We start from the raw sequence: 14,159 nt of genomic DNA on the forward strand, positions 1-14,159 counted from the left end.
GCAAAATCGAGGTGCTGGTTATTTTCTAATTACACCTAGCCACTTGGGTGGATTATAAATGGAAGCAAATCTTTACAGTGAACTCTATTTTAGTCAAATGCTTTGCAGAGTAAGACTGCTCCCTCTAGTAAACTCTGTCAGGATTTCAGGACACCAGCTGATTAACTCATGTAGAGTTTATCTTTGTGTTACAAAATAAAATTCAGGGGCTCTGGTGCTATTTCTTACTTTGTCCTCTTCTCTGACCCAAACTGCAGGAGAAAATCTGCTGCCTCAGTAACAATGCAAAAATAATTATCAGGAGCTACTTTGACAAGTCTATTCCAGCTTTCTCATCTTCAGATGGTCCTTTCCTCCTGCTGGACTGGAGGTGAACTGAGGTGAGTCAGCACGTACCCAGTAACCAATACCACACAGTCAGCAGTTATATACACTAATTTTTTTTTTTACCATAGTGCCCAGCCTTACGCTGAAATAAATCAGGCAAATTACTGTTTCAGTCTGTGTGTGTGCAGATAAGCCGTCATTTATTAACATGCAACTTACACCTCCCCGCAACGTTTCAACACACTCCCACACCTTACCTCCAAAACACGGCTCCCCAAGAGGGGAGTGCTAGCTGGAGTGAGCTGTGCAGCCCAGTGCCAGAACACACAGCAACCAGACAAACAACAAGCAGCAGAGGATGAGAATATGCATGTCAAAGCGACTCTGTACTTCCTCCTCTAGCCCACACCTTTCAGGTTCCCAGCACTTCCATTGCATCAGCTTACAGCCAAATTCGTAACAGATTATTAAAAGCTGCACGTTGGCATTAGTGTTTGCATGTCTTGAGTCTGCAGCATGTTACCGAGCTGTACTTTCTGCCTGGCTGCAGAGTTCAGCCCTGCTCTCCTCCCCCGCACTCTTAACTGTGTGATTTTTTTCAGTACGTGCCTGCAAGGCTTTGGGACTGGCCTGCCTTAGCCCGAATTTGTATAAAGAGTCTCTTGGAATCCAGCTACGGTTAATGAATCACATCGTATCAGCTTCTATCAGCCATTGCAACATACTTCAGAGCATATTGCCCTTGGTCTTCAGAAAAAGGGCCAGTACCGGGCTTGCCTATCCACACCCGTGGATCGCCAGCCTTCTCCAAAGAAGGCAAGAGAAACTGGGAAGCTCAGTGTAATGTGGAGCCATCTGGGCAAAAGGGAAACAACTGAGAGAGGTACCTGGAAACCTGGAGGAGAAGGACAGCCAGTCCCAGCAATGGCCAGGGAAATGGCGCTCTCAGCTCAGAGGATGCAAAGCTCTTCAGCAGGCTGAAAGCAATGTTCAAGCAACACAAACTACCCAGCCAGTGGTAAAAGAGAATAAAGAGGATAAGAAAGATTGCAGATCTCCTTTGCATGCAAAAGCACGCTGATATTGATCCTCTGGGGGTATCTTAGCACCGTAGAAAGCAAAGCTTTTGGCTGTCATAGCTGCTCTGATGTTCTGCTGCAGGAATGTTCAGTGGCAGAAGCTACTGAACATTCAGAAACGTCACGGTGACTTATCTGATTAGAGAAATTAAGGCAGTTTTAAGGTGGATTGCTTGAATTGGCTTTGGTGGTTGATGAAATGTAAGATTCGCTCAAATGAAAATGTTAAGAGTGGCGATGTAAAAATAAATGCCAATATCTTTTGAGAACGTGCATTTTTGACTCCAGTACGGCTGATTATGATCATAACATAGCAGGGCCAAGGGCTGAAAATTACAGCATCTTGACAGAGACTTTTTAACAGATCCCTATTCTGTAGTAAAGAGGAGTCAAGAAATGTTGTCTCCCACAGAGGGAAGGCCCTGAACAATTGGGCATAGCCTTTAGGAGGAGCAGTGTGTCCTTATTCCCACAATGTTCAGAGCTTTCTGGAAACCGGGAACTGAAACTGGCTGGGGTGGTAACAGCAGGATGGCTGGCATCAGTTTGCCTTGGTGAGAACAATCATCACGCTGCTCTCCTTGAGTTTCTGTTGTTTGGCTTGATAAACCGTGCCTGGGAACTCTGTCTGGGAAAGATGCTGAACCATAAACCAACCAAAACAGAGTTTTGCAAAAAAAGGGCAGGCAACCTGGCAGCTAAGTACTCCTCATGATTTGTTGAGGGTGGGGCATTTCTTTCACCTCGTTGTACTTACTCATAGTCTAACCCAGCCAAAGGCATTGTCCTGCGTCTCTGCTAAAAAAAAAAAAAAAAAAAAAAAAAAGGTTTTTACAAATAAGTTAATAGTATCATAAAGTTTTCCCATTTGGAATAAAATGGAGTTGCTAGAAGAAAACTCATTTAGAACTAGAGAGAGAAAGAAAAAATCTAAAATAGGAATTCATGAATAAAAGGATGAAAATGTTTTACCTGGGAACAGCAAGTGAAAATGAAAAAGACAGACAAACTGAAAATTAGGGCTACAGGCCCTGGAAAAGATTTACTAGAACTCCAGTAGTTAAGACAAGAAAGAAGGTGAGGGTAGTAAGAAAGACTGATATTCTGAACACATGTCTAAATTTTCTTCTTGTATCTGAAGTTATTTTCAGATTAAGTTGGACAACTTTGTGGATGTCTCTGTGGATCCAATTAAAAGTTTGGGTTTTAACTACCTTCAGCCTGAAGGGCTCATCTGGAAAGAAACAGAGTAGCCGCAACTCTCATGGTCTCTGAAGGAGCTCAGCAGTGTTCAGCCCTTCTTGGGGCAGGGATGACAGCACTCTGGGGCCTTGCTGAGAATCACTGGTGTTGACTTCCAAAAATCAGGTATTTATTGTTCCCTGTGCAATGGTAAATGAGGCATTGTCTTACCTGAGCTCTTCCTTGGGGTGACAGTGGCGGAGACACTCCACCTGGGGACATCATTTGTTTTTGCTTAATTTGTTCTGATGCAACTACAGCCGTTGGGAGAAAAGCCAGAAAAACTCATTGTCTTATGAAGCTCTCCACAGGAGACACCATCCCAAGCTGATGCTGCACACACTTCATCCCCAGTGTACTCAGCTACTACTCATTTCATCCTCCTCCTCCCATCTCATGTTTGGTCATCTAGAATAACATTTTTCATCCGTGTCACTTGGAAGCCCAAAGCTCATTTTCAGAATAGTGAGGTAAATAACTATTAGGCCAACGTGTTTTTTCTGAAGAAGCTTATTTAAGAAAATAAACTTTGGAAATCAGCATCCCAGACTAAATATACAAACTCCAGATGAACTGGAGCTTGTTTAGACAGAAGAACTGTGGTAGACAGTCAATATGTGTGGTCAGAGACTGCAGATGGGATGTAGGATCCATTCTAGCACTGAACTCTCAAGTTTGTTTCAAGCTGTGTTTCAAGAAAGTCAGTGGAGGTGAAAGAAAAGAGCAATCTGTCCCTAAATGTAGAAAGAATCTATGTTTTAGAAACAGCGGCTTGCTGGACTGGATGGCAGGGGAGCAGGTGCTCAGTCAAAGAGCCATCCAGCTGTTGCCTTCAGCATTCTTTAGCATCATTTCCACTTATTGTCTCACACAATGATGTACATATTATCTACTTCTATTATTTTTTCTCTTGTGTTCACAACATCTCTAAATTCTTACGTAACATAAGAGCAAAAGCTGAAACATCTCAGTGAGAATTCAGCAAACTATTCTTGGTACAAAGCCCAGCATTGCATCACCACTGTAGAATACAGGATGAGATGCAGTAAAATGTTACTTGTCCAGATGTCCAGGAGCACAGAATTACAGGAAATAGTTTCAAGACAAGTGGATGCAAGAGAGAAAGACTTTAAACAGCTTTTCTGCATGAGGACCTGCTAGAGATAGGGGAAAGACTTACCAGCCTGCAAGGATCCCTGTCTATAGATATGTCATATATTTAATATTTTCATTGTGCTTCTTGGGTGACCAAAGCCCTTATCTGAAAGGAAGCATCACATGGCACAACAGAATCATGAACTGCTTGGAGGAACAAGAGAAAGAAGAGGACAGTAGGTCACAAAAGACTAAAAACAGGCCCTTATCTACTTCTGTGAGTCTCAGCAAAGATGTGGCAGTAAGAGAGGACTAATGCTTGACTGAGGTCTCTGGAAATCCCAGGAGTTGCACTTCGTCCTTGTGGGGTCCTTTCCAACTCAGGATATTCTGTTCTATTCTATTCTATTCTATTCTATTCTATTCTATTCTATTCTATTGTGGCACCTTGTGTTTTATTGCTGGCAAATGCCCTTCAGCTGTCAGAGTCCTGAACGCTGCCCTGGGCTGGGGAACTGTGGCCAGGCCTACAGTTATCAAGAGACCACACTCATATTTACATGTTGGTTGACCACTACAACAGATCTGGGTCTTGGATGGCTGTTGTGAAGCCTGATACCTCTGGTGCCCCTAATGATTTCCAGTCTCATGGATCTATTTGGTGCAAAGGCTTTTATTCTGAAATAAGCTGCTTGTTAGAGTACATGCTAGCTGATCTGCATACTTATGCTTTTTTCCTTTATATTCAGACACTGAGAAGAGCTTCCTCCATATTCAGTTTTAGCAACTTTCTTTTATTAGCAAAACCTAATTTTCCCTGATTAGGGAACACAGGCTGAAGACCTGTGACAGCCTGAGCAACAAACCAAGCTAAGTACTCAGTAGTTCTTTCAGGCTGATGAATGGGAAATATAATGAAACTGCATCAAGTGGATGTGATTCCATAATATTCTCCAGTGCTACCAAAGTCTGAGTCACAGAAACATAAGAAACCAGCCTGGAACACCCAGCCTCCTGCTCAGAGCTGGAGTATCACTGGCACTGCATCCCATCATAATGGATTTTTCTTCTGGAGTCCTGGGAGCCTCCAAGGCTGGAGACTCCTTCACCCCTCAACATGTCAGTTCCACTGCTAAGCTGACTGTTGGGGAAAAATTTTCTGAATTTCTAACCAGAATCCCCTGAGATGTGATTTACAGCTACTGACCATTACTGTTGGTTTAATGGAGCTGTAATAAACCTCTGGTATTTGGGACTGGAAGTATGGGAGCAAAGGGAAACAGGACAGGAAGGAGGAAAAACAAGATTAGTGCATCAAGAGAATGTTGGAAAAAGCCTCTTAGCACAGCATAGAGTAGCTTCACAGAGGTTACTAGATGTAACTTCACAGAGGTTACATCTTCAGACCAGACAGTTCAAATGGGCTGCAGATATGAAAATTCTTCAATGTTTTAAATGCCAGCTGGAAATATCCAATGAAACTCTTCAATATTTGCATGTTCTTAAAAGATGATTTTATTTGTTCTAGGCTTTGATGACAAAGAGGAGCCTTGTGCTGCCCAAAATTTGGAACAATGTTAATGTTGCATAGGTTAGTTCACTGAGATAATAACCTTTATATGTGTTTCTCAACACTACCACTGGACACTGAAATCAGAAGAACAACTTAATTGCAATTAAGTAATGTATATTGTTGTATCTAAGAATTAAATTTTTTTTCAAGATGCTCAAACTAAGGCTTTACACAGGTTTTACCCAAGATGGAGAAAAAATACCCATATTTTTCAAATCACTACTATAGTTTGGAGAAACCACAATCTCATTTTGGAAGCTCTATGGCTATTCCCAGAAGTGTGGTTGCTTTCCCAGACAACAACCTTCCTACAGATTTTTCTTTTTAAGCGTTCATATTAGACTTAATAATATCCACTTTGTACACAAAAATTGAGGACTGTGGAGCTATGGAAATGCCTGTATGACAGGTGCAGTGCAAGATGGAAAATATAGCTCTGCTTGTTAATTAGTTGCACATGCCAGGACAGTAAAAAGCGCACAAGGCCACCCTGAAAAAAGTGAAGTCACTGGTAATAAAGGTTTTTCATAGTCCTGCAACATTAGGCCCTAGTCAAATGTGGGAGCAGACTAAGCCTTCTACTTGTCTCATGGAGTATTTCTTTAGAGGATAAAAACTGGAAAAACATGAATTTTGACAACCCTGTTGCAGTGGAAGGTCAATAGTCTGCACGGTGTGCTGGCATCCAGGCAGATAAGTGGGCTAAAAGCACTGAGAAAGAAAACAAAAGTCTGAAAATTCAGATAATAAGACAAAACCAGAAATATTTCCTTGTAGTCAACTCTGTCTGTGATGTTTGATGTACTGACAACATTAGGCCAACATTTACACCTCTACCCAGTAACAGTCTCCTCTGTTACAGTGAAGTTTTTAAAGATTCACTTCAGTTCAGGAATGGCTTTGAAAGAATATCTTACTTAAAACTGTAAACACCAGCTTTTTCTCCCCAGTAAAACTTAAAGACAAACTGAGGATGGCAATAGAATTGGTAAGTACCTCAGCCACCACTGCAGAATACACGTACATTGTACATTGTCCTTGATGTCCCTGCAGTGCTGTAATTACATTGCATTCAGATGGAGAATTTGGCTGTGTCTCCTTGTTTTATGGGAGTGCTGGTGGTGTCAGTGTGGGGTGGCTGGGGGCAGCCCCGGTGTGTGCCAGCGCTGCCGTGCCCGTGCCCGTGTCCTTTCCGTGCCCAGGTGCGTGCCTGTCCCTGGCTCACACAGCCAACCCTGGCACGGGCTGTCCCTGCAGCCTGGGCAGTGGCACTGGGAAAAGCAGCCCTGGACAGAGAGCCTGCAGCCTGGGCTCCAGCAGTGGAGCAGGAGGAGCTCCTGGGCTGAGCTCCATTCATCCTGAGCTATCCCTACACACGGCACTCAAAAAGTGACTTGGCCAAAACAGAACTCTGGAATTGGTGTTGCCCCACAGAAAAAAAGAGCTTGTGTAATTTTACTGTTCTTTCCTCTTTCTGTCCTTCTTCTATGATATATTTTTACACTTTGGTTCCTAGGTGCTTGTAGGAACAACCATGGGCTTTCTTGGAAGACCATCCTGTGTGTTAAAACTCTACAAATCCTACGGATCAGCAGATGTTATCTCTGTTCTCTTTTTCTTGGAGTTTTTGCAGGACATTATTATATTTTGCCGTGTAAAAAGCAATGAAAAATTCCTTTCACAAAAAGGAAAAAAGAACATATTTACAGAAAAACATAAGGAGCAACCACTGAAGGCCTCTAGCCCAATATCCTGCTGACAACAGGGCTAACTCTAGTTAGGTGAAGTTCCTTAAGGCCTTGGCAGGTGAGTTCTGAACACTGAATCATAGAGGATAGTTTGGGTTGAAAGGGAGGTTTAAAGATCATCTAGTTCCAACCCTCTGCCATAGTCAGGGACATCTTCCACTGAAGCATGTTGCTCAGAGCTCTGTTGAAAATGGGCTGGAACATTTCCAAGGATGGGGCATCCACAACTTCTCTGGGCAATATGGTCCCCTGCTTCACTACCTCCACTGTAAAAGGCATCTTATGTGTTCTGTATATCCCATCTAAATGTATTCTCTTTCTGTATGAAAACACTGCTCCTTTTCCTGACACTACAGATCATTATAAAAGTATCTCTTTCTTTCTTATAAACCCTTTTTATATATTGAAATGTCCCAATAAGATTTCTCCAGAGTCTTCGCTCCTCCAGGCAGAACCACCACAAATCCTCAGATTTTCTTCATAGCAGAAGTGTTCCAGACCTCTAACCATTTTTGTGGCCCTCCTCTGGACTTGTTGCAACAGGTCCATATTTTTCCTGTGCTGGACTCCAGAGCTAGACACAGAACTCCATGTGGAGTCTCTCTCGAGCCAAGTAGAGGGGCAGAATCACCCCCATGACCTGCTGGCCACACTGCTTTGGATGCAGCCCAGGACACAGTTGGCTTTCTGGGCTGCAAGTGCTCATTGTCAACTCATGAGCAGCCTTTCATCCACCAGCATTCCCAATTCCTCCTCAGCCATGCCACTTCCAGGTTCCTCAGTTGGTCTTTACCCTGATCTTTTCTGGTCATGGGAGAGACTTCATTCCCCAGTACCTGTTTTGAGTTTCAGAAGCTTTGGATATGTGGGAAGAGGGAACTGAGGCAAAAAAAAAAAATTATTGAGTACCTCACAACCTTCTCCATATCATTTGTCACAATTATCTTCCTTCTCTGGTCAATGTACTTATGAAAGTCCTTATTATTATTCTTTCTAAATTAAGCTCCACCTGTGCCTTGACTTTCCTGTTGCTTAGAGGACAGTTACATCAGTTAGGAACATGAAAAACCTCGGGGGACTCCTGTTTCCCCGAGCTGCTGAAGGAGATCGCTTTTTTACACTTTGTACCTCTCTTAGGAGGAGCCAAAAAGCTACATCTACTTAGTCATTAGTACTGTAGGAACTCCTTAACTAAAATAATGCATTACTGTGATGTGTATCCACTGTATCCACTGACACAAAGTCAGTGTTTACACACAGGCTTGCACCAACTGTGCTCACCATAATCTCAGTAAGTACATGTCACTATAATCTCAGTAAGTACATGTCACTCAACAATCTCACCCTTTTTGGTGTTTGCACATCTTCATCCATCTTCATAACTGTCCTGACGCAAGCTGTGATTTGGGAGGTTTGGACATGGCATTGAAAGGAACTTTTTCACTAGCAGTCAGTGCAGCACCGGACCAGGTGTGAGATGGTGACTTCTTCATCAATATTTTCAGCACTTGGCCAGTCAGAGTGACCTGATGTGGTATTGAGGATAGTCCCACTTGAAGCAGAATTTCTGAACAATGCACCACCCACTCGATGACATGGACATCCATGAACAACTGATAAATAATAAATGAACACTTGTGCTTACAGCTCTGGCTTCTCACACAGAGGGCATCTTAACGTGCTTCCCTTCCCAGTTTGACTGCGAGCTATTTCCATCGCCAATTCTTTATATTCCTGTCATATTCATTCACTGTCAGGTGAGAGCCCTGTCCAATGATAGATTGAAGTTCAGACCATGTCATCTTTGCTTAGTCTCAGTCCTTGACAACTTGTTAATTGTAATGACAGTGCAATCGAGTGTCCTGATTAAATTCCAGGCAAGTATAGCAGTTTTCTTCAGAGACTGCAAGGATGGATTAAAAAAAAAAATCTAACTGATAAAGACCCTACCATTCCCTCTCCTTCCCATCCTTTTTAGGCTATTCAGGAGCACAGTAAAAAAAAACCAAAAAACACACCAAAACCACGATGTTAGTGATTGCTATATTTTATTTTTCTAGGAAGCAGATATTCAGGCTATCGTGACCACAATCATCTCATAATGGCCACTGTATTCTGCAAGTAATAGTCCAGCTAAGGATTAATTATATCACCCATGCATATAACTATATTCTTGATGTGTTTAGTTTGCATTTCAACTTCTCTTGCAAGGACTACGAGTAAAAGGCGTTTCTAGTTTTAAAGTATTTCCTCTTTCTCTAAAACCCTCTAGCTGCTGGCACTGCTGCCCCAGGGCCAAAGGCACAAGGCTGTTGCACGATGGCAACCAGCTCCTCAGGCACACTGGTCCCAGCCTTGTTGCCCACATCTTTCCAGTCAGAGCCACCATACTACAGTGTCCCTTTCCCTCCTCATGGCCCAAATTAAGGCCAAGTTTTGTTACTATCAGCAAACCCACACAACCATACAGAGGAAGCCCATTTAGGATCAGCTCACTAGAGCGGCACCCTGTTCCTCTCCAGAGGATGGCAGCAGAGCTCAAGCAACACTGAAGGACCTTTTTCCCCACCCTGGCTTATAGAATCACAGAACGGTTTGAGTTGAAAGGGATCTTAAAAATCATCTAGTTCCAACCCCCAAAGTTCAGACTCTGCTGAGCTCCCTGCTATTTTCAGGCTTGACCTAAGCAAGTTTTCCAAGGGATCCAGACATGACCAGGTGAAGTAGTACTGACAAGTACAAAAAATCTGGATGAGAGTTCCAGGTAACATAAGGAGACATTAAAACAAGAAGCACTAGAGAAGCAGAACCTCCTCCAGTGGGTGTCCAGGGTAGGGGGGTCCTACCTGGATCCCATCCGGTGTGCTCTGCCCTGCAACTCCCCAGGTTGCGCAAGGAGAGCTGCTTTCCCACTTTTCTCATTTTAAAAAATGGGATTTCAAGGGTTTGGAAAGGCTCACCTGCCACACCACAAGACTGCCTGCCGAAAATAAAATGTTTTTATTTCAACAAGCTATGGAAAGTGTATTATGGATTATTAGACCAGCATGAAACAGGGGCCAGGAAAATTTGTGAGGTAAGGAACTTTCAGTGTTAAATAAAGGTGAATGTGCCTTGTACTAGCTGTAGATTGTTTGTCTTAAAGTTATCCCTTTTATGGTAAGCTATTTCCAGAGTAAAATGAAAATGCTATATTTATAAATAAATATGTCTATATCAACAAAAAATAAGTGCATCAACAAAAAATATGTCTACAACAGGGTTGCAGCACTGGGGATAGGGGAAGAGTGTTTGACATTATCTACTTTGCCTATGGAAAGCATTTGAAGCTGTACAGCCTGACATCCTTCTCTAAACTGGAGAGGCATGAACTTGGTGGATGGGATCCAATGGATAAGGATCTGGCCGGATGGTCACACTCAAAGAGTTAGGGTCAATGACTCAATGTCCAAACAGAGACCAGTGATAAGCAGCATTCTTCAGGGGCCAGTATTGGGACTGGACTGTTTAACATCTTTGTTGGCAACGTGGGCAGTGGGATTGGGTGCACCCTCAGTCGCTTTGCTGATGACACCAGATCTCTGGTGCTGTCAAGATGCTGCAGGGAAGGGATGCCATCCAGAGGGGTCTTGCCAAGCTGGAGTGGTGACCCTATGTGTACCTCATGAAGTCCAAGAAGGCCAAGTGCATCATCAGCCTGTGAGTTGGGACAATCCCAAGCACAAACACAGGCTGGGCAAAAAACGGACTGAGAGCAGCTGTGCAGGGAAGGACCTGGGGGCTTGGCTGACAAGAAGCTCAATGGGAGTTGGCCGTGAGGACTCACAGCCCAGAATGCCAAACGTGTCCTGGGCTGCATCACAAGGAACATGGCCAGCAGGGCAAGGGAGATTCTGCCCCTCTGTTCTACTCTGGTTAAATCCCATGTGGGGTGGAGTGCTGCATCCAGCTCTGGGACCCCCAACACAAGAGCATGGACCTGTTGGAGAGGGTCCAGAGGAGGCCATGAAGATGGTCATAGAGTTGGAGCACCTCCACCACAAAAATAAGCGAAGACAGCTGGGGCTGTTCAGCCCAGAGAAGAGGCAGCTTTGGGGAGACCTTACAGCAATTTCCAGTACATAAAGGGACTACAAGAAAGCAGAAGAAGGACTTTTTAAAAGGACATGCAATGATGGCACAAGGTGTAATGGCTTTAAAATGGCTTTAAAGAGGGCAGGTTTAGATTAGATATTAGTAAGAAATTCTTTACTGTGAGGGGGTGAAACACTGGAATATGTTGCCCAGAGAAGCTGTGGATGCCCTTTCCTTGGAAGTATTCAAGACAATGTTGGATGGGGCAATGGGAAACATTATTTAGTGAAAGGTATTCATGCCCATGGACTAGAGGATCCTTAAAGGTACTTCCAACCCAAACCATTCTGTGAGTCTATTATTCTATTTGTTACATGCTCATTTAACCAAGGTACCCTTGCCTTTGTCTTCCGCAGTCATCTTGATCTCCTAAGGCAGCACTTTTGCTTCCCATGTTCAACAATCAGCACTTTTCCCCAGGCAACAGTGATTTTCCAGTGTGTTCCTGTCACTCACACCTCCTGGAAGATGGTGTTGGAGATGTTTGCAAGGATGTGAGTCCATCTGATGTGCCATGGGCATTTCCAAGAGAAGACATGCCGAGTACAGGATTCCCAGCATGATTCTCATCGCCTGCTGTGTGCACTTGGTGGTCACTAACTCTGTTACTATCTCCTGCCTTGGTTCCTGAAGAAGAGGGGGAGCATGAAGTGACAAGTAGACACCTGCCTTGCTGTCACTGGTCATCTCTTAAACATGCTAAAGATTTTCCTCTGGTATATACATTTGCTGTGATTTCCTGTGGGGAAGAGCCTGGCTGGTAGGCTCTGGCTTGACTGATACCAATAGACAATATGTCCCAGCCTTTTCAAAGACATTTGACTGGGTTTTTCTGCCTTGTTTGTCACTCTGTCAGATTTGTGAGGTCTGGAAGTGCACATGAACACCTCATTCCATCTTGTGCTGCTGCTAAGGACACCTCAAGCTGCGTTCTCCTTGAGCCTGGGTGTCACTGCACTGGGAGCTGCCCTAAATCAGTAAGTTTATTCCCCTGTGTTGGTTTTGCATGGCCTGGTTTTTGGTAGTGAGGGGGGCCACGGAGGTGGCTTCTGTGAGAAGCTGCTGGAAGCTTCCACCATGTCCAGCAGAGCCAGTGCCTGTGAACATGGACATGCTGCTGGCCAAAGCTGGACCAATTAGAGATGATAGTAACACCTCTGTGATAATGTATTTAAGAAGAAACCAAAACAAAGGTGGGGGAACAGTTTTCATTCCAGATGGAGAAGAGGAGCAGGTGTGAACATGTGAGGGAAACAACATGGGAACACCAAGGTCAGTGGAGAAGAAGGGGAGGAAATGCTCCAGGCACTGAGATTCCTCTGCAGGCTGTGGTGAGACCATGGTGAGGCAGCTGTGCCCCTGCAGCCCTTGGGGATCCATGGGGAATGGGGGAGGTGCCCATGCCAGAGCGGGTGGATGCCTGGAGGAGGCTGTGATCCAGTGGGTGGCTTGGTGGAGGGAAAGGCCCCCTGCTTCCAGGCCAGAGCAGCCTGTCCTTGGAGGACTGCACCCCAAGGAAGAGTGACCCATGCTGCAGCAGTTTTGGGAGGACTGCTGGTCATGAGATTGGAACCACACTGGAGAAGTTCACAGCGAATTTTCTCCTGTGGGAGGGACCGCATGGTCTCACAGGGAAACAACCTGTCTCCCTGTGCAGGGGAAGAAAACCTTGGGTGATGAACTGACCAAAACCCCCACCCCCCGTCTCCCTGAGCTGTCACCAGGATGGAGGGGCTGGGGGGGAAAAGGTGGTTTTGACGGCTTATTTTACTTCTCATTATCCTGCTCTGATGCTGTTAGTAATAAACTCACTTTGTACCTCAAAGTTGAGCCTGTTTTGCCCTTGGAGTGTTTCCTCCTGTTCCTTATCTCAGCTAATGAACCCTTTGTTACATTTCTCTTTCCTCTGTCCAGCTGTAGCAGGGGAGGTTGAGCGAGTGGCTTTCATGTGTGCCTGGCGTTTGGCCAGTGTCAAGCCATGACATCCCCCCAGGTGACATTGCCCTGGGAAGGTGCCTCGCAGCACCAGGTGTAGTTCGAGTGCGCTTTTCTCTGGGGCACAGAGAGCATAAACAGGCCAGGGCCTGGGGGACCCGTGATGAGTCTGTGCTCCGCTCTGGGCTGATGGTGTTTACCTGGGCAAACTGCACTCTGACAATCCGTGGGACTGTGTGAACAGGAATAGGGCTTTGGGACCACGCAAATGACAACGGCAAGTTTGCTCCAAGGAGGGGAATTCCTCATAGGAATAATCTGCTGCAGCTGCACACATTTGACCGTGTCACATTTATTGTCCCGATGACCTCTACAGACCTCTGAAAGAAGGTCTCTCCTTACTGCTTTTGACAGCAATATGCTTTGCAGTTTTTGAGATTTGATTTACCAGGATAGAGAATCGCATTTAAGTTTTGCCATAGTATTGCTCTGTTGAATTCAAAGGTCAAATAAGGTACTGCCAAGAAAACACAGCAGCATAAGGTGGAGGAATACTATGACAAAGAAAACCAAGAAAAAATTAAAGGGGGCATCAATAACTTAACTGAAAGTGAGGCAGCTGTTTAAAAAAATAATACAAGTTTTACCATTGCGACCAAGCATTCAGTCAATTCAAATTTATGAGAACAGTCTGTTTGATAATGCAATTTGGGCAGTAAAAGGCTGTATCAACAGTATGATCAATGCCTTGAGCTACAACCAAATATGTGATATTTAGGTACAGGCTGCAGGTGAGAGTTTGGCCAGGATCAGAGCAATTATCAATATGCTCACCAAGACTTTAGCACTGGTTGAGTTAAGCCTGAACCCACTTTTACTCAACAGTGAAACTGGAAGGAGATAAAATCCTACAGGAGATATCCATGAAAAAGTCTCAAAATGCATAAAACATTCTCTGGATACACAGAAACATGATGAAAGGGCAATATTTATCTACACTAAACAGTACATAAAACAGACCCACTG

Source organism: Onychostruthus taczanowskii, unplaced genomic scaffold (genome assembly GCF_017590055.1).
Source record: "Onychostruthus taczanowskii isolate IOZ18803 unplaced genomic scaffold, ASM1759005v1 scaffold211, whole genome shotgun sequence".
Lineage (NCBI taxonomy): Eukaryota > Metazoa > Chordata > Aves > Passeriformes > Passeridae > Onychostruthus > Onychostruthus taczanowskii.